The 25,424-nt window shown below is 38.6% G+C and overlaps 1 non-coding gene across 1 annotated transcript; it reads left to right on the plus strand.

Moving 5' to 3' along the window:
• The first annotated feature begins 5,132 nt into the window (after positions 1–5,132).
• LOC112813037 (U6 spliceosomal RNA) lies at positions 5,133–5,239 on the plus strand. Its single transcript, XR_003205423.1, has one exon. It is a non-coding gene; the product is annotated as a U6 spliceosomal RNA (small nuclear RNA).
• The last annotated feature ends 20,185 nt before the right edge of the window (positions 5,240–25,424 follow it).

The following is a 25,424-nucleotide window of genomic DNA, read 5'->3' on the forward strand; positions in this document are numbered from 1 at the left end:
CTAGATGAAAATGTCTTTGGGGAATTTGGTCTGTTAGATTACCATCAGTAAATATCCTTGTTTCACTTAATAGCATAGAGGAAATTAGCAAGAATGGCAGGCACAGGTAATCCCAGAAGGACAAAAACAAAAAACAAAAAACAAAAAACAAAAAACAACTACAGGGGAGGAGGTGAGCTGAGATTTGCATACACATTTCTGACACTGGCCTCCATACCCAAAGTCCTCACTTTGAGGATACTGCTGAACTCTGGCTCTCCAATTCAAAAAAGCCACTGCCCTCAAACTCTGAAGACAGCTTCCATCCTTAAAATGTTGTTGCTGACATCTCAGTCAAGCCCCTGAAAACCCAGCTGCCTCCCCAAGGTGAACATACCTTGTGAGTCAGCCCTGCCTGTGCCATGGCAAGACTGGTGTGCATAATCAAAGCCCTTTAAGTGAAAGTTCAGCCACAGAGATGAAGGAACCAGATTCCACAAATCTGCCACTTATCATGGGAAAAAATGGTCCCTGGCACTCTTTACTTTCCCCGTCAAAGCAAATGACAACTACAAAATCAGGATAATTTAAAGATGTCTTATATAGTATATATACCATAGAGTATTATGAGACTTTACTGATTCATGTTTTTGAGCTAAAACATCCACAAGAACGGCAAAACGAGAGCTATGGCAAGAACTGAAGAAATGTTTTCAAAACAGAGCACTTTAAAAAGTTATGATTAGGGGTGCCTGGGTGGCTCAGTCAGTTAAGCGTCTGCCTTTGGCTCAGGTCATGATCTCAGGGTCCTGGGATCGAGCCCCACACTGGGCTCCCTACTCAGCAGGGAGTCTGCTTCTCCCTCTGCCCCCCCACCCCCGTTTATGCTCTTGCTCTCTCTCTCTGAAATAAATAAATAAAATCTTTTTTTTAAAAAAGTCACAACAATTAAGGTAAAATGGAATTGAAAGGGGGAAGGGGATATAGCTTGTCATAAAGTCATAAAGTTAATAATTATAACAAAGTGTGCTAGCTTCTATGAGAGAAGAGATCTTAAATAAGAACCCAAAGATGTCAGAACAGAAACAGAACTCTGGGGCCACCTAGAGGAGGTTCTTCGAAAGTCACATCTTTTGGTTGAGTGTTCTGTTCAGTCTATTTTTCATATAGTTTTCTGAGCAACATGTAATTAGGTGGATGAAGCTGCTTAAACCAAAGTTTTCACAGAAATTCAGATTCTCCTACAGATAAAATGTCCCTTGCTACTAAGTTTAGAGTTTAGAATGTTGGAAGTTTTCACAAAATCACACAAACAATGGCCATGTGGCTACTTGTGGTTTTGTGGTCTTCAATTAGGCCATCTCTGGGGAGCCAAAAACCTCCGTGGTATTCGGTTGGTGTGATTTTGACCAAAACTGAATGATTTAGAATTTCCTCACAAACATCAGAACTTTGCAAACCCCCTTCTCCATTTTGCCAAGACATGGAATATTCCATAGATCAGTGTTAAGCTAATTTTTTCCAATATGGATGTCATATTGAGTAAGCAAGTTGGGCCTAAATGATCTCACAGACCATTTGATATTACAAAATAAAATTTTCTGAGAATTACTGAAAAGTCTGGCATTGCTTAGGATAGAAATCCAGTGATTTGAAGCCTATTTTCAAAAATTTAATACTTAATCTTTCCAAAGTAAAATATATGTTCTTCACCTTGCAATTGATACTATTATAGATGGGAGAGTAATCTGATGAAAAGAACATTGGATCCTGGGGCCAGTTCTACAATCGCATATCTGTAAGAGTTGTTACTTGATGTGGCAGCTTTAAGCTGTGCCAATTTATCTGACCTGGAACTGCACTTCCAATAATTCATTTCTTCAGGTTAGGACTGGCCACAGGAGAAATGTAGCTGCAATTTAGAAGGTGAAAGGGAAGTGGCAGCCTCTATGCTCTGCAGGGCAGCCTGGGCCCCATGCACTGCGGGCACGCATGCACATTATTGCCTGTCTGCTGACTCACTTTGTTGGCCCCAGGGGCCACCAGACCTCAGCTCCTCTAGCTCCTACCACACCTTACTCTCTGGTTTCTCCAAGTCTTGGACTAGGCACATGTGTGGCTTAGGACACTGTCTCTTTGTTCAGATCACCTGTATCAGCAAAGTTGGAGGCAGGGGGGAATAAATAGGAGTTCCAGTTTGTCCAGGCAGGTTCTAGCTGTTTATGAAGGTTTCAGTTTGTCCTCATGACCCTCTACCTCAGGCCCGGCTTGACTCCAGACTGCTGGTTCTGCTGATCTGCTGTGACTTAAGATTTACCACCAGACATGAAAGCAATGGCTTTATATCATCTTCCCCACTAACATTCACAGTTGCCCACGGTCTGATCCATATAATAAATCCCTCATTCCACATCAAAAGACTTCTGTCTCTTTGATCAAACCCTAAATGATACAGTTAATGTTACAGAGCCTCAATTACTTTGGTTGTAAAGCAGAGCAAGGATATTAGAAGATATCTTAGTTTCCTTTCTCTACTAGATAACACAAATTTTACCTCCTGTTAAGAGTTCCTCTGACAAGTGTGACAAAGGCAGAAGTCCTTCAAACCTTTATTAACTGAAGACAACACAAACAAATGGAAAGATATATCATGCTCATGGAATGGAAGAGTTAACATTGCTAAAATATCCATACTAACCAAAGCAACAAATTCAATGCAATCCCTATCAAAATACCTATAGTATTTTTTCACAGAGCTAGAATAAGTAATCCTAAAATTTGTGTACAACCACAAAAGACCCCGAATAGCCAAAGCAATCTTGAGAAAGAAAAACAAAGTCATATTTCAAACTATACCATATAATATCATATCATAAATAAGGCTATACTAATCAAACCAGTATAGAACTGGCACAAAAACAGATTAATGGAAAAGACTTGAGAGCACCGATAAAAACCCACACATATATAATCAATCTACAACAAAGGAGGCAACAATATACAATGAGGAAAATAACATCTTTTCAATCAGTGGTGATGGGAAAACTGTATAGCTACAAGCCAAGGAAGGAAGGAAGGAAGGAAGGAAGGAAGGAAGGAAGGAAGGAAGGAAGGAAGGAAGCTGCACCACTCTCTTACACCACACAAAGATAAACTCAGAATGGATTAAAGACCTAAATGTGAGACCTAAAACCATAAAAATTCTAAAAGAAAACAGGCAGCAAACTCTTGGACATTGGCCTCAGGAACATTTTTCTGGATATGTCTCCTCAGGCAAGGGAAACAAAAGAAAATAAACTATTGGGACTATACCAAAATAAAAAGCTTTTGTACAATGAAGAAAACCATCAACAAAATGGAAAGGCAACCTACTGAATGGGAGAGGATATCTGCAAATGATATCTCTGATAAGGTGCTAATATCCAAAATATATAAAGAACTTAGACAATTCAACACACACAAAAACCCCCAAATAATCCAATTTAAAAAGTGGGCAGAGGACCTGAACAGACATTTTTTCCCCAAAGATGACATACATATGGCCAACAGACACATGAAAAGATGGTCAACATCACTCATCATCAGGGAAATGCAAACAAAAACTACCATGAGATATCACCTTACACCTGTTAGGATGATTATTATCAAGAAGATAACAAATTATCAAGTGCCAATGAGGATGTGGAAAAAAAGGAACCCTTGTGCCCTGTAGGTGGGAATGTAAACTGGTGTGACCACTAGGGAAAATAGTATGGCAGTTCCTCAAAACATTAAAAAAAGAAATACCATATGATCCAGTAATTCCACTATTATTTATCCCAAGAAAATGAAAACACTAAATTGAAAAGATATATGAACCCTTATGTCTACTGCAGCATTATTTATAATAACCAAGATATGGAAGCAACCTAAGTGTCTATTGATAAGTGAATGGATAAAGAAGATGTATAATCACTGTGTGTATATACAGTGGAATATTACCCATAACAAAGAATGAGATCTTGCCATTTGCAACAACATGAATGGACCTAGAGGGTATTAAATAAAATGAAATAAGTCAGAGAAAGACCAATACTACTTCATTTCACTTGTATGTGCAATACAAGCAAATGAACAAACAGAAACAGACTCATAAACACAAAGAGCAAACTGGTAGTAGCCAGAGGTGAGGTAGGTGGGTGGAGGGATGGGCAAAATAGGCAAAGGGGATTAAAAAGTGCAATCTTCCAGTTAAACTAAGTCACAGAGATAAAAAGAGCATAAGGAATATAGTCAATAATATTGTAATAGGGATTAAGGAGTGCATTTATCATGATGAGCACACTGTGATGTATTAAAGTGTTGAATCATAATACTGTACAGTTGAAACTAACACTAAGTTAACTACACTGGAATTTAAAATTAATTTTAAAAAATCATATTGTAATAACACTGTATGGTGACAGATGGTGACTACATTTATTGTGGTGAACACTGAGGGATGTATAGAATTGTCAAATCACTATGATGTACACCTGAAACTAATATAACATTGTACATCAACTATACTTCCAATAACAAAAAAAGAACTTGTAGAGCATGCTTTGTTTGCAAAAAAAAAACAAAAACTAAACTATCAAATGGTTATGGAATTCCTAATTATTATACACTGAGAATGATTATTCATTAAATAGTTACTGTTCTTGTCATCATAGTAATAACTAACATTTATTGAGTATTGAACATATGGCAGACGCTGCACTTTCAGACACAGGCTAACCTCACTTAATTCTAACAATGACCCCACAAAGTGGGTGATGCTCCATTTCATTGATGAGAAAAGTGAGGCTTAGAACGGAGAAGTGAGTCAGTCAGTAAGTGGCAGAGTTTAGATTTGAATTCAAGAAGCATGATACAGAGCCCATGTTCTCATGCTACGTACAGAAAAAAACATTCCTGAAACTGTAGTCCCTGTCCTCAAGCAGCTTACCTTGTCATGGGAAACATAGTCGAATTATTTTAATTCAGTAACGTCATTGTATTCTATTGGAATACGTACCAGCCCATAAAAATCAGACACTGGGGCTTAATGGTTGGACCTGAACTATAAAAGACAAAGTTGGATTTACTCAGGAGACAAAGGAAGGAAGGATATTCCAGGCAGATTATAAACAGTGCTTGCTTTGGCAGAACATATACTAAAAGTGGAATGATACAGAGAAGATTAGCATGGCCCCTGTGCAAGGATGACATGCAAATTCATAAAGCATTCCATATTTTTATATTTTTCTGGAGTCGCTGTTACCCTGTTAACATTCTGTTCTCTCATTCATCTATTGTCCTCTGGACAAAAGGACAAGACGGAAAAAATCACCTCAAAAAAAAGAACAAGAGGCAGTACTGACTGCCAGGGACCTAATCAATATGGACATTAGTAAGATGTCAGAACTAGAGCTCAGAATGACGATTTTAAACATACTAGCTAGGCTTGAAAAAAGCATGGAAGATACTAGAGAAACCCTTTCTGGAGAAATAAAAAGAACTAAAATCTAACCAAGTCGAAATCAAAAAGGCTATTAATGAGGTACAATAAAAAATGGAGGCTCTAACAGCTAGGATAAATGAGGCAGAAGAGAGAATCAGTGATATAGAAGACCAAATGATGGAAAATAAACAAGCTGAGAAAAAGAGAGGTAAACAACTACTGGATCACGAGGGCAGAATTTGAGAGATAAGTGATACCATAAGACGAAACAATATTAGAATAATTGGGATCCCAGAAGAAGAAGAAAGAGAGGGACAGAAGGTATACTGGAGCAAATTATAGCAGAGAACTTCCATAATTTGGGGAAGGAAACAGGAATCAAAATCCAGGAGGCACAGAGAACCCCCCCTCAAAATCAATAAAAATAGGTCAATACCCTGACATCTAATAGTAAAACTTACGAGTCTCAGAGACAAAGAGAAAATCCCAAAAGCAGCTCGGAAGAAGAGATATGTAACTTACAATGGTAGAAACAATTAGATAGGCAACAGACCTATCCACAGAGACGTGGCAGGCCAGAAAGGACTGGCATGATATATTCAGAGCACTAAATGAGAAAAATATACAGCCAAGAATACTATATCCAGCTAGGCTGTATTGAAAATAGAAGGAGAGATAAAAAGGTTCCAGGACAAAAAAAAAAAAAAAAAAATTAAGGAATTTGCAAACATGAAACCAGCCCTACAAGAAATATTGAAAGGGGTCCTCTAAGCAAAGAGAAAGCCTAAAAGTAACATAGACCAGAAAGGAACACAGACAATATACCATAACAGTCACCTTACAGGCAATACAATGGCACTAAATTCATATCGTTCAATAGTTACCCTGAATATAAATGGGCTAAATGCCTCAACCAAAAGACACAGGGTATCAGATTGGGTAAAAAAACAAGACCCATTGATATGCTGTCTGCAAGAGACTCATTTTAGACCCAAAGACAGCTCCAGACTGAAAGTGAGGGGGTGGAAAACCATTTACCATGCTAATGGACATCAAAAGAAAGCTGGGATGGCAATCCTTATATCAGACAAATTAAATTTTAAAACAAAGACTATACTAAGAGATGAGGAAGGACACTATATCATACTTAAAGGGTCTATCCAACAAGAAGATCTAACAATTGTAAATAACTATGCCCCTAACATGGGAGCAGCCAATTATATAAGGCAATTAATAACAAAAGCAAAGAAACACATTGACAACAATACAATAATAGTAGGGGACTTTAACAACCCCCTCACTGAAATGGACAGATCATCTAAGCAAAAGATCAACAAGGAAATAAAGACTTTAAATGACACAATGGACCAAATGGACTTCACAGATATATTGAGAATATTCCATCCCAAAGGAATGGAATACACATTCTTCTCTAGTGCCCATGGAACATTCTCCAGAATAGATCAAATCCTAGGTCACAAATCAGGTCTCAACCGGTACCAAAAGATTGGGATCATTCCCTGCATCTTTTCAGACTACAATGCTTTGAAACTAGAACTCAATCACAAGAGGAAAGTCAGAAAGAACTCAAATACATGGAGGCTAAAGAGCATCCTACTAAAGAATGAATGGGTCAGCCAGGAAATTAAAGAAGAATTTAAAAAATTCATGGAAATCAATGAAAATGAAAACACAACTGTTCAAAATCTTTGGGATACAGCCAAGGCAGTCCTAAGAGGAAAGTGTATAGCAATACAAGCCTTTCTCAAGAAACAGGAAAGGTCTCAAATATATAACCTAACCCTACACCTAAAGGAGCTGGAGAAAGAACAGCAAATAAAGCCTAAACCCAGCAGAAGAAGAGAAATAATAAAGATCAGAGAAGAAATCAATGAAACAGAAACCAAAAGAACAGTAGAACAGATCAACGAAACTAGGAGCTGATTCCTTGAAAGAATTAACAAGATTGATAAACCCCTGGCCAGACTTATCAAAAAGAAAAGAGAAAGGACTCAAATAAATAAAATCATGAATCAAAGAGATCACAACCAACCCCAAAGAAAGACAAACAATTATAAGAACATATTATGAGCAACTATATGCCAGCAAATTAGATAATCTGGAAGAAATGGATGCATTCCTAGAGATGTATAAACTGCCAAAACTGAACCAGGAAGAAATAGAAAACCTGAACAGAACTATAACCACTAAGGAAACTGAAGCAGTAATCAAAAATCTCCCAACAAACAAAAGCCCAGGGCCAGATGGCTTCCCAGGGGAATTCTACCAAACATTTAAAGAAGAATTAATACCTCTTCTTCTGAAACTGTTCCAAAAAATAGAAATGGAAGGAAAACTTCCAAACTCATTTTATGAGGCCACCATTACCTTGATCCCCAAATCAGACAAAGACCCCCATCAAAAAGGAGAATTACAGACCAATATCCCTGATGAACATGGATGCAAAAATCCTCACCAAAATACTAGCCAATAGGATCCAACAGTACATTAAAAGGATTATTTACCACGACCAAGTGGGATTTATTCCTGGGCTGCAAGGTTGGCTCAACATCCGCAAATCAATCAGTGTGATACAATACATTAATAAAAGAAAGAAGAAGAACCATATGATCCTCTCAACAGATGCAGAAAAAGCATTTGACAAAGTACAGCATCCTTTCTTGATTAAAACTCTTCAGAGTATAGGCATAGAGGGTACATACCTCAATATCATAAAAAATGAAAAACCCACAGCAAATATCATTCTCAATGGGGAAAAACTGAGAGCTTTCCACCTAAGGTCAGGAACACGGCAGGGATGTCCACTATCAACACTACTATTCAACACAGTATTAGAAGTCCTAGCCACAGCAATCAGACAACAAAAAGAAATAAAAGGCATCCAAATCAGCAAGGAAGAAGTCAAACTCACTCTTTGCAGATGATATGATACTGTATGGGGAAAACCCAAAAGATTCTACCCCAAAACTGCTAGAACTCATACAGGAACTCAGTAAAATGGCAGGATATAAAATCAATGCACAGAAATCAGTGGCATTCCTATACACCAACAACAAGACAGAAGAAAGAGAAATTAAGGAGTCGATCCCATTTACAATTGCACCCAAAACCATAAGATACCTAGGAATAAATTTAACCAAAGAGGCAAAGGATCTGTACTCAGAAAACTATAAAATACTCAGGAAAGAAATGGAAGAAGACACAAAGAAATGGAAAAACGTTCCATGCTCATGGATTGGAAGAACAAATATTGTGAAGATGTCAATGCTACCTAGAGCAATCTACACACTTAATGCAATCCCTATCAAAATACCAGCAACTTTTTTCAAAGAAATGGAACAAATAATCCTAAAATTTGTATGGAACCAGAAAAGACCCCGAATAGCCAGAGGAATATTGAAAAAGAAAAGCAAAGCTGGCAGCATCACAATTCCGGACTTCAAGCTCTATTACAAAGCTGTCATCATCAAGACAGTATGGTACTGGCACAAAAACAGACACATCGATCAATGGAACAGAACAGAGAGCCCAGAAATGGACCCTCAACTCTATGGTCAACTAATCTTCGACAAAGCAGGAAAGAATGTCCAATGGAAAAAAGACAGTCTCTTCAACAAATGGTGTTGGGAAAATTGGACAGCCACATGCGGAAGAATGAAACTGGACCATTTCCTTACACCACACACAAAAATAGACTCAAAATGTATGAAAGACCTCAATGTGAGACAGGAGTCCATCAAAATCCTAAAGGAGAACACAGGCAGCAACCTCTTTGATCTTAGCCGCAGCAACTTCTTCCTAGAAACATCGCCAAAGGCAAGGGAAGCAAGGGCAAAAATGAACTATTGGGACCTCATCAAGATAAAAAGCTTTTGCACAGCAAAAGAAACAGTCAACAAAACCAAAAGACAACTGGCAGAATGGAAGAAGATATTTGCAAATGACATTTCAGACAAAGGGCTAGTATCCAAAATCTATAAAGAACTTCTTAAACTCAACACCCAAAGAACAAAGGATATAATTAAGAAATGGGCAGAAGACATGAACAGATATTTTTCCAAAGAAGACATCCAAGTGGCCAACAGACACACGAAAAAGTGTTCAACATCACTCGGCATCAGGGAAATCCAAATCAAAACCTCAATGAGATACCACCTCACACCAGTCAGAATGGCTAAAATTAACAAGTCAGGAAACGACAGATGTTGGTTGGGATGCAGAGAAAGGGGAAACCTCCTACCAAGAGGGTTCAAGATGTCCATCAACAGATGAATGAATAAAGCAGATGTGGTGTATACACACACACACACACACACACACACACACACACACACACACAGGAATATTATGCAGCCATCAAAAGGAATGAGATCTTGCCATTTGCAATGAAGTGGATGGAACTGGAGGGTATTATGCTGAGCGAAATAAGTGAATCAAAGACTCGTATCATATGATCTAACTGGTAGAAGGAAATCTTAATTTCAGGAAACAAACAGTGTTGCTGGAGTGGTGGGGGTGTGAGGGATGGGGTGGCTGGGTGACAGACACTGGGGAGGGTATGTGCTATGGTGAGCACTGTGAATTGTGTAAGACTGTTGAATCACAGACCTGTACCTCTGAAACAAATAATACATTATATGTTAAAAAAAAGAAGATAGTAGGAAGGGAAAAATGAAGGGGAGGAAATTGGAGGGGAGACGAACCATGAGAGACTATGGACTCTGAGAAATAAACTGAGGGTTCTAGAGGGGAGGGGATGGGTTAGTGATGGGTACTAAAGAGGGCACGTACTGAATGGAGCACTGGGTGTTATACGCAAACAATGAATCATGGAACACTATTCCAAAAACCAATGATATAATGTATGGTGATTGATGTAACATAATAAAATAAAAAAAAAAGGTAAAAAAACTGTATAAACAAAAGCTTGCAGATAGGAAGCAGCTTGTCCCATTATTTGAGGATGATCAGAAAGAAAGATATGTGGATGCAGGGGGAGACTGGGAGAGGCAAGGCCACTGACGGAAGAAGGGGCCCAATTCCTGTATGCTAATCTAGGAAGTTGAAATGTTGTCGTTAATCTATGGGGATTCAAGTATTTTTCAAAGGAGAATGATACGGTCAGATGTGCATTTTGTGAACCTCAAGATTTCTGGCAGCAGCCTAGAAGATAGTCTGGACTTGGAGGAGACTGGATAGAGGAAAAACAGCAAATTGAGAGCAAGGAATAAGGAAATATGGATGTAGACTGTTCTAAATTGAGGGCCAGTGTCGGCCTGGAGACGATGAACTGTAGCAGTCTTGTCCCTTCTTAGTAGCTTGACCTTGGCTGCCATGCAGCCTGTAGCTGCTGGCTGAGGCTTCCTTGCCCTGGGACCGATAACTGGAAGGTGGTAGGCATCTTTTGAGATTTCTCAAAAAAGACTGCCAGTATCAAAACTGGTATGAGACATAATGACCTTGAATGTGGAAAATGCTTGGTGTACTGGCAGGTTAGCCATGAGCATTTTCATTTCAAGCTTTCCCACAGAACATGAAGGACCTTAACTATGGAGAATCAGTGCTTAAAATGAGAAGGCTGGGTCATGCAGTGGAAAAGTACTGGGGGAAAGTAGGCATGGTTCTGACTCCTAAGTCCACCATTCACTAGAGAGTAACACTGGTCAAGAGACTTAACCTCGCTGAGTCTCAACTTTCTAATCCACAGAAAGCTTAATAAATCATGTCCTGTAGCATTACTGAAAGGATTAAATCAGCCCGACCACATATACAACACTGAGCTTGTTATCTCACACATTAGAAGCCGTCAATAAGTATTAGGCCTCTTCTGCCTTTCCTTCCATTTCTATGCCCCCCCACATATGGTGAATGATGGTTATATGTCAGTATCATACAAACATATGCTAGAAGGAACCTAACCTTATCAAATGCCAAATGTGTAATGATGGCACTAAGTATTTCACATTTATTATTTCGATATTTAGAAGGATTTGTGGCTGTTCTGATTGTCATGAGAAATGAGAATACAAATGCCATATCACCTGAATAAATGCCCCCATGTTTAGTCACATAAACACTGAAATTGTAGCATGATAAAAATCAGGACTTTTGGTCTAAACTAAAAATGACTTTGAATTTGAAGGTTAAAATTTCAGAATAATATACTGACATATAAAAATCTGTATTTTAGTTATAGGAACCATACTTAATCTTCTTAATCTTTAAATATTCCTATAATGTTAAATTAAGAGTTAGTTTTATAAAGTTATAAGTTATATTAAAAATATTTAGCTCACTCTGTCCTTGATGTAACAAATCCAAAACCCTCTGGCCATGTTGGTGGTCTCCAAGCTCCTCAGGACTAAAATTGACAGTTGACTCTGCTCAAGAGAGCAGTGGGGAGATTAATGTTACTTTGCATTTTGCCTAATCACAGCATTTCTATTAGACTCATAATAATTGACACTTGTGTGTGTATCCTCCACTTGGGAATCACTAAAGAATTAGTAGCTCATAAAATGGCACCTGCTCAATTGTCCCTTAACAAGTGTGATAAAAATTGCCCAGTTCATAAATGTGATTGGAAATGCTGCCATAATGATGATAGTGGATCTCCTTAGGTCTATGGTATTTTATGTTTCCTTATGAGGTGTTTTTTTTTTCCATCTTCCTTTCATTTCCTTAACTGAAAATATTTCAAAAGTCTGATGTAAAGCCATAAAATGAAGCCATTTGGTACTAAGTCAATCTTCCCTCTTAACCCACTCTACAGTGACTAGGCATTTTAATTAGTGCAAATCTCTTTTGTCCATGAGTAATTTTAATGAGTGTTTTTGGCTGTGCTGTTCTATATGGCTTTAAGCTTGCATATTTTTATCCTAAATTTTGCTTTCATCCCTAACTGAAATCCAGTTGGTTTTCAAATGAGAACAGGAGTATCTTGGGGTCATTTTGCTAAGTGATTCAATGAGTCTGGGTTCCTGAGGGAAAGCACTGTGGCGAGGCAGTTGTTTATGTTCAAAATACAATTAGTCACATAGCAAGTCCCAAAGAGCAGTAGCACCATGAGCTTATCTTTTAGGGGGGTACTTCTGCTTTAGTTCGTAATTTTTCTTCTCATTACAGCAAGGAGGAGTCAGGTCAAAAGGCAGTGCACCCAAAGACACGGACAAGAATGTACGTGGTAGCAATATTTGTAACAGCCCCAAGTGGAAAGTGCCCAATTGCCATCAGTGGTAAAATGGATAAATGTATCACAGTATATTCATGCAATGGAATACTAGAGCAGTGAGCATGAACGAATCTTAACTACTCACAAGTGCAAGGATAAATATTGCTAACAAAGTTGGGAGTAAACGAAGCCTGACACGAAAGAATACATGCTGAACTTTTTTTTTTCATTTCCACAAAGTTCAAATTGAGAGAAACTAATTTATGGTGTTAGAAGTCATGACAGTGATTATACCAGGGAAGAAGATCGGGGCTACATGGGCACAAGTGAGGCTTCTATTCTGTATCTTGCTATGGAATGCTGATTCCAAAGATACATTCACTTTATGGACCTTCACTGTGATATACACTTAGATTTGTCTACTTCTTCAAACATAATTTTCATCAATAAAAATTTAAAACTGACAGTGCAGGGGCTGCTCATCCATTGGTTCAGTTGTTTCTTGTTAATGTCACATGTGCAAAAGCCTATATTCCAGCTAAGAATAATGACTGATGAATATAGAAGCCGTTTGGGTTTACACTCAGGTACCAGAAAACTCATCAGCAAGAATATAAAAGTGAGTTTAGTCATAAAAGTGAAAATACCCCTGGGCTCAATGAACCAACAATTATACAGAATTGTCAAGTTTATACTGCCCAAATCTGGTACTTCCCAGTGCTCTATGGCAGCAAAAAAGCATGTTAGAAAGGAAAAACTGCTGTCGGTTGGACAGGGACTTTTACACACATTCCTTCAAAGAGAGGTCTGCCATCTGGATAGGCTCACAGGCTCATCGCTGTGTGAATGTCTATTAAAAGGACACATGAACATGAGACAACGAGGAAGAATAAATACGAGAATCCTGTACTCACCTCACCAGGGTGGGAACCTCCCCAGCAAGTCCAGACCCCGCAGCCCTCCGCAGCCCATCAGGTAGAAGTCCTAATGAAGATAAGTCCTGAGCAGAATGCACACAGCAAGGAGTAATGTTTGCTGCTCAAAGGATGTTTAGTTTCATATAAACTAGGATAATAAAAAAAATAAACTAAGATAATAATCAGCCTGTTCTTGGATTATTTGTTAGAGGATTTTTCTCTATGTGGATTTAAAATAAAACACTTTAAACAGTGATTCTTAATTTAAAAATAAAATTTGAATCAGTTGATTTCACTTGAAAGCTACAACTATACCTGTAGCTCCAAGGATGAACACAAAACAAAACAACCAACAACAACAATTCAAGACCTTGATTTTACCAAAATGTCCTCTAATTATTTACACACATTTCCCCTCACAGATTCCATGGGTGAAGTGAGGCTCGGCATAAAATACCATGCGCTGCCAGTGAGACACTTAATCAGCATCTACACCTGTTACCTGCAGTGAGCTGCCTTGTGTATTATTCTTTCTGTTGCAGGAAAGGCTTTTGTAATACATGATCCTGCCCAAGCTTATCACAGCCCCCTAATGCTGCTGCCACCGACTCCTAAGTGGTCATTCCCTGACTGATATTTCTCAAGAAATTTCTTCTGTTGCTTCTAGAATTTTTGATGTTTCAAGGAGAACTTGTATGCTCTCATCCCAGGTGTGCTATCATACTTTAAATTTCTTTTAATCTCATGGACAACAGTGAAGGATATTGTGCAAAACATTATGGCAAGTTATACACTGTATCCTGTAGATACATCATTTATGTATATGTTTAAAGAGAAATGTAAGGGCATCTGAGTGGCTCAGTTGGTTAAGCGACTGCCTTCAGCTCAGGTCATGATCCTGGAGTCCCGGGATCGAGTCCCACATTGGACTCCCTGCTCAGCAGGGAGTCTGCTTCTCCCCCTGACCCTCCCCACTGTCACGCGCGCTCTCTCTCTCAAATAAATAAAACCTTTACAAAATAAAATAAAAAATAAAGAGAAATGTAAAATGAAAAACCCCACTGCCATCTTCTTAAATGAAACTACTAATGCCATTGGCAACCACTCCAAAATAAGGCGCAAGTAATCTTATAATGCACCTACTCAGCAAAGCGTGTGGAAGGTGGTTGAAGACACTTAGCTTGATAAAAAGCTCCAAGTTCTTCACTTTCTTACAGCTTGCAAATATTTAGGGTTTCTCAAATGTTATCACATTTTTTCTTCCCCCAAACACAACTTCTTAAAAGCTACTTAAATGCACATTGCTTCACATATGGTAGAATCTCATTAAATATTTGATGAATGAATGGTTAAATGGATAAACAGGACACAAAGATGGATGGGTGGACAGATGGATGGGTGGACAGATGGATGGGTGGATCAATGGATAAACTACCTACGCATTGATAATTAAGCTCTTCCTGCAGGATTAAACTCATTTTATACTATCTTTGCAAGCATGCTTTTGCCATTTATGTTAACAGAGAAAGTCTGGAAGTTTATACCCTCTAACAAACATCATCCCATTTCCCCTTCCTCCAAACCCCTAACAACCACCATTCTACTCTCTGCTTTTGTAAATTCGACTATTTTAGATTCCATATATAATTGAGATCATGCCGTATTTGTGTCAAACTTACTTCACTTAGTATGGTGTCTGCCACGTTCATCCATGTTGCTGCAAATGGCAGTATTTCCTTCTTAAAGGCTGAATAATATTCATGTGCATGTACTTTTAAAAATTTTATTTTTTTAATTCTAGTAAAATTAAAATACAGTGTTATGTGTTTACATTTTCTTTATCCATTCATCCACTGATACATATTTAGATTGTGCTGATGTCTTGACTATTATTAATAATACTGCAATGAACATGGGAGCACATATTTGAGATACCAATTTCAATTCCTTTGGATATATACCTAGAAGTGGGATGGCTGGATCATATGTCAGTTCTATTTTTAATTTTTTTAAAAACCTCCATATTGTTTTCTATAGTGGCTGCACCATTTTACATTCCCATCAACAGTCTGCAAGGATTCCAATTTCTCTGTATCTTAGCCAAAATTTGTTATCTCTTTTTTTATAATAGCCACCCTGAAAGGTATGAGACAATATCTCATTGCACTGATTTGCACTTCGCTTATGATTAGTGATGTTGAACATTTGTTCATACATCTGTTGACCCTTTGTGCTCTTTTTGAAAAAACATTTTTCAGGTCTAAAAACCTTTTTTTTTTTTTTAAATATTTTATTTATTTATTTGACAAAGAGAGACACAGCGAGAGAGGGGACACAAGCAGGGGAAGTGGGAGGTGGAGAAGCAGGTTTCCCGCGGAGCAGGGAGCCTGATGTGGGGCTCGATCCCAGGACCCTGGGATCATGACCTGAGCCAAAGGCAGACGCTTAACCAACTGAGCCACCAACGTGCCCTAAAACCTCTTGAAACTACATGACTTCAGTTATGTTATCTGTAACACTTACACTTTTAGGGAAAGGAATCTGCCTAGTATTCATTAGAACAATCTTGAGTAAGTAGGCCAACCACATCATCACTCATCTTAAAAACATTAGTTTTTAAAAAGAACACATGCCTGCTGTTGTGTACCTTTTCTGGCTGTTAACATTTTTACATAATTAAACCAGCCATGGATGATGGGTCCACCATATAAGTACAGGTTAGCAAGGCTAGCATGTGAGGATCATGGAAACCAGTACTAATACATCAGAGTCCCATTTAGTTCACCAAAATAAGCATTTCTTTCTCAGGCCTGTGTTTAACTCAGTAGGACTGTCTTTTATTTTATAAATGCAGGGGGTTGTACCATTGATTTTGAGGAAGTGCTATCATAAAGTTAGTTAAGAAGGATTTTGTGATTGGTGTTTCATCTCCAGATAAACAAGTCTATCTTCTAAAATGTCATATCTAATTGCTTTAAATTTTTCCCTTTGTTTCTCTTGCTGCTTCACAAACATTTCTGCAGTTCTAAGAAAAATCAATTACAATAGGCCTCTAAGGTTTTCTGTTTTTGCTTTCACTAGGGAAAAGTTGATTATTTACGATTTCAGAAAGCAGGTTCAACATTGATCTTCAGACCTTAATATAGTTATTTGTATCGATAAAAAAGTAAATGCAAAGCAATTCCAGGAGTCGTAGAATACTTTTGCCACAAGGAATTCTTTTAATGAGACATGGAGGCCCAAGCGTAGAATGCATACATATGATAATAATTACTAGGGATGCTTAGTTCCCAGTGTATAATGTTTTTATTGAAAAACCGAATCTCTCAATGGCCATCCTTTAACTTCAACGTGTTAATTAGGTGGGGCAATAAATGATATGTAATAAGCTAAGAAAGATGTTGGCTACCATTAGTGAGCAAACCAGAGTGAATGACTGACTACAATTAGACAAAAACCTGGCAAATAAAAGTAGTCATGTTTAATTCTGTTCTTTAAAAATGATCCAGTCCTTAGTTTAAGACAATTTGCAGGAAATGCAAATTCAGAGAACATAGGGATTATATCGGTTCTCAACACTGTTCAGTTCAAGAGCTAGAAAGAACTCAGCACAGTGTTTATATCCATAGGGCCTTGATCAGTAAATTGATGACGCAGGAAGTCATTTCATATTATTTTCTTTGAGATGGCCTGCCAAATCACAATTTCAAGCAATACTTTTCCTGCCGGTTGAAAAAACAGAAGGGATTTTTCCTCTGATTGTAGTTCGTTTTTTTATTATGAGCTCCATTCTGCTGCTGTTCACCCATTATTAGGGTATGATGGGTACTATTACATAGTTGATATGTGTGCACACATTTTCAGCAAGGACCAGCTCATTGATAGCAACCTGATACACCAGTTCTATTACAGTACTATTTGTTGTTGGTCAATATCTGCAGGCTAGGAGAACAAAGAACAGATACATCCCAAGAGATATTAGTGCACTGCCTCATTATATCATGTATTAAAATAGATATGATATAGATTATGCAAAGACCGTATCTGTAAGATATTTGGGGATACAGGTATTAAACATATTAGGAAGGAATTTTTACTGATTGTTTACTGAATGCAGTGTCTGCTGAGCACTTTCATAAATGCCAACGGACTCAGTCCTCACGTTAAACCTAAGAGGTAGGTGACAACCTACCTCTTTAAATTTTTAAATGTTTTATGAAAATAAAATAAAAATACAAATAAACAAATATATTTTAATTACACATCTCTATAATTTTTCACAAAGTAAGCACAACTGTGAATGAAGCAGCCAGATCAAGAAAGAGAATGTGTCCAGCACTACAGAGACCACTCTCCTGCCTCCTTTCTATCACAAACCCTTCCCCTTCAAAGTAACCAATACCCTTACTTCCAACAGTGTACATTCGTTTTGTCCATTTTAGTATTTTACATTAATAGAATCATAGACTATGTACTCTTTGTCCTCTACTCGACACCATGCCTGAAAGATTCATCCATGTTGAGAGTACCTGTAAACAGTTTGCTCTCATTGCTATATAGTTTTCCATTGTGTGAATAGGCCGTGATGTAGAGATAAGATTTCAATATAAATCTAATTATGAAATCCATTCTCTACATATTTTAGACTCTAACAATATAAGAAATGTAAGAGGCATTAAGCATTTGCTGGTTGGAGTAGAATGCTCCCTACATGGCATTTTCTAAAGCCTCGTCTAGTTTTTGCCTTCTCTTTTAAATGTAGCAAGTAATGTATCAATATGACAATTAATCAATAAAAGAGACACAGAAAAATGGGTGGGTAGTGTTTAATTTTTAGGACAAATACTTTATATAACCTTATTTGCACTAAAAATGAGGAACTGTTATACAAAGATAGAGCTCTTGTACACACTTTGGACTCTGTGTCAATGGCAGTGTGTTTATGTATATATACATATATTTTTCAGGTAATATATCCCAATTATCACAATCCACTTCCAGGTCATATCTACCTACAGTAGCTAAATTAACTGTTTCCTCATTACTTGCATGTGTAAAGCTCTTAATATAGCAATGAAAAGTGGCCAATGAGTCCATTTAACAGTTAGCTGGATTTTCATCAAAATACTGTAGTGTGCCTACTATATGCCAGGCACTTTAGTAGATGCAAACATGCCATAGCCACTCATTTTTTTTCCTTCAATCAACAACTTCAGTTGAGTGGGTAATTTGTGGAGGACCATACACTAATATAATGAAAGACATGATTGGAAAAAATAACTGTGTTTCTGCCCTAAACAAACTGAAAAGAACATGGAAATTATATGTATGTATATATGACAAAAAGGACAACATAAACTCAGTGTACTAAAAATACAGTGTTGTGAAATAGGGAGCCAGAGACTCAAATGAGACTGAGTTAATCAAAAGGAGGTCAAGAAGAGAGGCGTATTTTGTGATAAACTTTAAGAGCAAGTGTTTTGAGTAGTCTGGCATATGCCCAACTTACAGCTGGAAAGAGGTCATAAGCAGGAACCTGTGCCCTGCAAATCCTTTCCCTTCCACAATTTCCCTAGTCTGCAGCATTTTTCCTTCCTCTTATTTCCTACAGCACTTGAATTCTGGACCACATAATTTAGTATTCTGCATTGCTTGCTAATTGTGTTGAAAATCCTGATCCCTTAAAATAGATCATTATCTCCTTGAAGGCAGAAAACTTTCCACAACATCCTTTGGTATTTTTCAGTATCTCACACTATGCTGTGACTCATCTATTTGAGTAACCAGAACTGTGATTTGGTCTTTAAGAGGCAGCTACTCTGGTTTTGAAGATCAAAGGAAACCGTCAAAAAAAAAAAAAAAAACGAAAAGGCAACCTGTTGAATGGGAGGAGGTATTTACAAATGATATACCTGATAACAGGTTTATAGCCAAAATATATGAAGAACTTATGTAAGTCAACACCAAAAAACCCCAAATAATCTGATTAAAATGGGCAGAAGACAAGAACGGATTTTTTCTCCAAAGAAAACCTACAGATGGCCAACAGGCACATGAAAAGATGCTGAACATCACTTATCATCAGGGAAAAGCAAATCAAAACCACAAGGAGATATCACCTCACAACTGTCAGAATGGATAAAATAAAAGACTCAAGAAACAAGTGTTGGCAAGGATGTACAGAAAAAGGAACCCTCGTGCACTGCTGGTAGGAATGCTAATTGGTGTAGCCACTGTGGAAAAAAGTACAGAGAGGTTCCTCAAAATATTAAAAATAGAACTATTCTGGAGAAGGGGAAAAGATGGTGAAGGAGTAGGGGCCCGTATTCCAACCAGCCCTTGGAATTGAGTTGGATATCTACCAGACCACTCTGAACACCCACAAAATCAGCCTGAGATGTAAGAAGATAGATCTGGATCTCTACAAACAGAATATCACAGGCAGGTGGTTTCAAGGTACAAAGTGGGGAGCCGTGATTCCATGGGCAGATGTTGGAGGATAAATGGCAGATGCTGGAGGATAAACGGCAGCAGGAGGGAGCCCAGCCATGGGGATCCTACACCGCCAGTGAGCGACAGCCTCCTGCACTGGGGACAGGGCAGACTTGCAGTGAAGGGGAAAGGACTTTAGACGGAAACCCAGAGTGGTGGGGCTGCGCGAGCAAACTGGGGGCAGCTGGCGGTTTTAGAAGCACAAAGGGCAGAGACATGGCCCGATGTGGAGGTGAGGACTGAGAGCCCTGCTGAGGGGCGGACAACCCAGGCCGCTGCAGTTTATAGCAGCAGACAGAAGTGGAGATAGTGTGGTCTGGAGAGCTCACTGAAGAACAGACTGCGATCTCTGTGCTCTGAGGCAGAGGGCTGGAAACGGTCTCTTCTGCTCTGACTGTGGGAAGAGACGTGGAAAGCCGCCAGAGAAGAAAAGCCCCCCAAAACTGCTTTCCACTGAGCCCATCCCCCGCCACAGGGGGCAGGGAAATTCTGACCAAACAGGGTTGCCTGAGTAACAGCACAGCAGGCCCCTCCCCCAGAAGACAGGCTGGGAGAACAAGAGGCCAACAACCCTAAGGTCCCTAGAAAACAGGTGCATCTTGCTTGGGTTGTGGTCAATAATTTGGACTCTATACATTCCCTCAACCACCCCTCAACAGAATGACTAGGAGGAGGAACCCCCAAAATAGGAAAGACTCAGGGACTATGACTTATGCCACAGATTTACAAATGAATTCAGATATAACCAATATTTTGGAGATGGAATTCAGGGTAGCAATTGTGAAGACAATAGCTAGAATGGAGAAATCGATTGATGGCAACATAGAGTCTCTAAGGGCAGAAATAAACACTGAATTGGCAGAACTTAAAAATGGTATCAATGAGATCCAATCTAATCTAGATAATCTAACAGCTAGGGTAAGCGAGGCAGAAGAATGAATTAGTGATCTAGAAGACCAATTAACAGACAAGAAGGGAAAAGAGGAGGCCAGGGAATAACAACTCAAAATCCATGAAAACAGAATCAGAGAAGTAAGTGACACCATGAAACGTTCCACTGTCAGAATTATTGGGATCCCTGAGGGGTAGAGAGAGAGAGAAAGAACTAGAAGATATATTTGAGCAAATCGTAGCTGAAAACTTCCCTAATCTGGGGAATGAAACAAACATTTGTGTCCTAGAGGAAAAGAGGACCCCTCCCAAGATCAAGGAAAACAGGCCAATGCCCCGGCATGGAATAGTAAAACTCACAAATCTTAGAACCAAGGAAACCATCTTAAGGGCAGTTAGGGGGAAGAGATTCCTTACGTACACAGGGAGGAACATCAGAATAACGTCAGACCTATCCACAGAGACCTGACAAGCCAGAAAGGCCTGGCAAGACATATTCAGGGTACTAAACGAGAAGAACATGCAACCAAGAATACTTTATCCGGCAAGGCTGTCATTTCGAATGGATGGAGAGATGCGCAGCTTCCAAGACTGGAAGAAACTGAAAGAATATGTGACCACTAAGCCGGCCCTGCAAGAAATATTAAGGAGGGGTCTATAAAAGGAGAAAGACCCCAAGAGTCATATACAACAGAAAGTTACAGGGACAATCTATAAAAACAAGGTCTTCACAGGCAACATGATGACAATAAATTCATATCTTTCAATAATCACTCTCAGCGTGAATGGCCTAAATGCTCCCATAAAACAGCACAGGGTTGCAGATTGGATAAAAAGACAGGACCCATCCATAGGCTGTATACAAGAGACACATTTTGAACCTAAAGATACATCCAGACTGAAAGTGAAGGGATGGGGATCCATCTTCCATGCCAATGGTCCTCAAAAGAAAGCTGGGGTAGCAATTCTTATATCAGACAAATTAGATTTTAAAATAAAGACTGTAGTTAGAGACACAGAAGGACACTATATCATTCTTAAAGGGTCTATCCAACAAGAAGATCTAACAATTGTAAATATCTATGCCCCCAGCATGGGAGCAGCCATCTACATAAGCCAACTGTTCACCAAAATAAAGAGTCCTATTGATAACAATACGTTAATTGTAAGAGACCTCAATACTCCACTCTCGGCAATAGACAGATCATCTAAGCAGAAAATCAACAAAGAAACAAGAGCTTTGAATGACACACTGGACCAGATGGACCTCATAGATATTGACAGAACATTCCACCCTAAAACAACAGAATACTCATTCTACTCGAGCACACATGGAACTTTCTCCAGAATAGACCACATACTGGGTCACAAATCAGCAAAGACTGAGATTATTCCCTGCATATTCTCAGACCATAATGCTTTAAAACTGAACCTCAATCACAAGAAAAAAATTTGGAAGAAATTCAAACACTCGGAAGCTAAAGACCACTCTGCTCAAGAATGTTTGGATCAACCAGGAAATCAAAGAAGAGCTTAAACAATTCATGGAAACCAACGAGAACGAAAACACATCGGTCCAAAACCTATAGGATACTGCAAAGGCGGTCCTAAGGGGGAAATACATAGCCCTCCAAGCCTCACTCAAAAAAAATAGAAAAATCCCAAATTCACCAATTAACTTTACATCTTAAAGAACTAGAGAAAAAGTGACAAATGCTGCCTAAGCCACGCATTAGAAGAGAAATAATTAAGACTAGAGCAGGGATCAATGAATTAGAAACCAGAAACCCAGTAGATCAGATCAATGCAACTAGACGCTGGCTCTTTGAAAGAATTAATAAGATTGATAAACCACTGGCCAGACTTATCCAATAGAAAAGAGAAAGGACCCAAATTAATAAAATTATGAATGAAAGGGGAGAGATCATGACTAACACCAAGGAAATAGAAACAATTATTAGAAATTATTATCAACAACTGTATACCAATAAATTGAGCAATCTGGATGAAATGGAGGCCTTCCTGGAAACCTATAAGCTACCAAGACTGAAACAGGAAGGAACTGACAACCTGAATAGGCCAATAACCAGTAACGAGATTGAAGCAGTGATGAAAACCCTCCCAAAAAACAAGAGTCCAGGGCCTGATGGATTCCCTGGGGAATTCTACCAAACATTCAAGGAAGAAATAATAGCTATTTTCCTGAAGCTGTTTCAAAAAATAGAAACAGAAGGAAAGCTTTCAGACTCATTCTATGAGGCCAGCATTACCTTAATCCCCAAACCAGGCAAAGACCCCATCAAAAAGGAGAATTTCAGACCAATATCCCTGATGAATATGGATTCCAAAATTCTCAACAAAATCCTAGCTAATAGGATCCAACAATACATTAAAAGGGTCATCCACCATGACCAAGTGGGACTTATCCCCGGGATGCAAGGTGGCTCAACATTCACAAATCAATCAATGTGATAGAACACATTAGTAAGAGGAGGGAGAAGAACCATATGGTCCTCTCAATTGATGAAGAAAAAGCATTTCACAAAACACAGCAACCTTTCCTGATTAAAACTCTTCAGAGTATAGGGATAGAGGGAACATTCCTCAAGTTCATAAAATCCATCTATGAAAAACCCACAGCGAATATCATCCTCAATGGGGAAAAGCTGAGAGCCTTTCCCTTAAGTTCAGGAACACATCAAGGATGCCCACTTCTCGCCACTATTGTTCAACATAGTACTAGAAGTCCTAGCAACAGTAATCAGACAACAAAAAGAAATAAAAGGTATTCAAATTGGCAAAGAAGAAGTCAAACTCTCACTCTTCACAGATGACATGATACTTTATGTGGAAAACCCAAAAGACGCCACCCCCAAATTACTAGAACACATGCAGCAATTCAGTAATGTGGTAGGATACAAAATCAATGCACAGAAATCTGCTGCTTTCTTATACACTAACAATGCAACTGTAGAAAGAGAAATTAGAGAAACGATTCCATTTACAATAGCACCAAAAACCGTAAAATACCTCGGAATAAACCTGACCAAAGAGGTAAAGGATCTATACTATGAACTACAGAACAGTCATGAAAGAAATTGAAGACACAAAAAGATGGAAAAACATCCCATGCTCATGGATCAGAAGAATAAACATTGTTAAAATGTCTATGATACCCAGAGCAATCTATACCTTCAAAGCCATCCCCATCAAAATTCCAATGACATTTTTCAAAGTGCTGGAACAAACAATCCTAAAATTTCTATGGAACCAGAAAAGACCCCAAATTGCCAAGGAAATGTTGAAAAAGAAAAACAAAGCTGGGGGCATCACGTTGCCTGATTTCAAGCTATATTACAAAGCTGTGATCACCAAGACAGCATAGTACTGGCACAAAAACAGACATACAGACCAATGGAACAGAATAGAGAGGCCAGATATGGACCCTCAACTCTTTGGTCAAATAATCTTCGACAAAGCAGGAAAAAATATCTAATGGAAAAAAGACAGTCTCTTCAATAAATGGTGCTGGGAAAACTGGACAGCTATATACAGAAGAATGAAATTCGACCATTCTCTAACACCATACACAAAGATAAAGTCAAAATGGATGAAAGACCTCAATGTGAGACAGGAATCCATCAAAATCCTAGAGGAGAACACAGGCAGTAACCTCTCTGACATCGCCCACAGCAACTTCTTTCAAGATACGTCTCCAAAGGCTAGTGAAACAAAAGCAAAAATGAACTCTTGGGACTTCATCGATATAAAAAGCTTCTGCACAGCAAAGGAAACAGTCAACAAAACAAAGAGGCAACCTACAGAATGGGAGAAGATGTTTGCAAATGACACTACAGATAAAGGGCTGGTATCCAAGATCTATAAAGAACTTCTCAAATTCAACACCCAAAAAACAAATAATCAAGTCAAAAAGTGGGCAGAAGATATGAAAAGACACTTCTCCAAAGAACACATACAAATGGCTAATAGACCCATGAAAAAAAATGTTCATCATCATTGGCCATCAGGGAAATTCAAATCAAAACCACATTGAGATACCACCTCACACCAGTTAGAATGGCAAAAATTGACAAGGCAAGAAACAACCAATGTTGGAGAGGTTGTTGAGAAAGGGGAACTTGGTGGGAATGCAAGTTGGTACAGCCACTTTGGAAAACAGTGTGGAGGTGCCTCAAAAAATTAAAAATAGAGCTACCCTATGACCCAGCAATTGCACTCCTGGGTATTTACCCCAAAGACACAGATGTAGTGAAAAGAAGGGCCATATGCACCCCAATGTTCATAGTAGCAATGTCCCCAATAGCCAAACAGTGGAAAGAGCCGGGATGCCCTTCAACAGATGAATGGATAAAGAAGATGTGGTCCATATATACAATGGAATATTACTCAGCCATCAGAAAGGATGAATACCCAACTTTTACATCGACATGGATGGGACTGGAGGAGATTATGCTAAGTGAAATAAGTC

The sequence above is a fragment of the Callorhinus ursinus genome, unplaced genomic scaffold (assembly GCF_003265705.2).
Source record: "Callorhinus ursinus isolate GAN/ISIS: 27379988/994484 unplaced genomic scaffold, GSC_fseal_2.0 scaffold16, whole genome shotgun sequence".
Taxonomy (NCBI): Eukaryota; Metazoa; Chordata; class Mammalia; order Carnivora; family Otariidae; genus Callorhinus; species Callorhinus ursinus.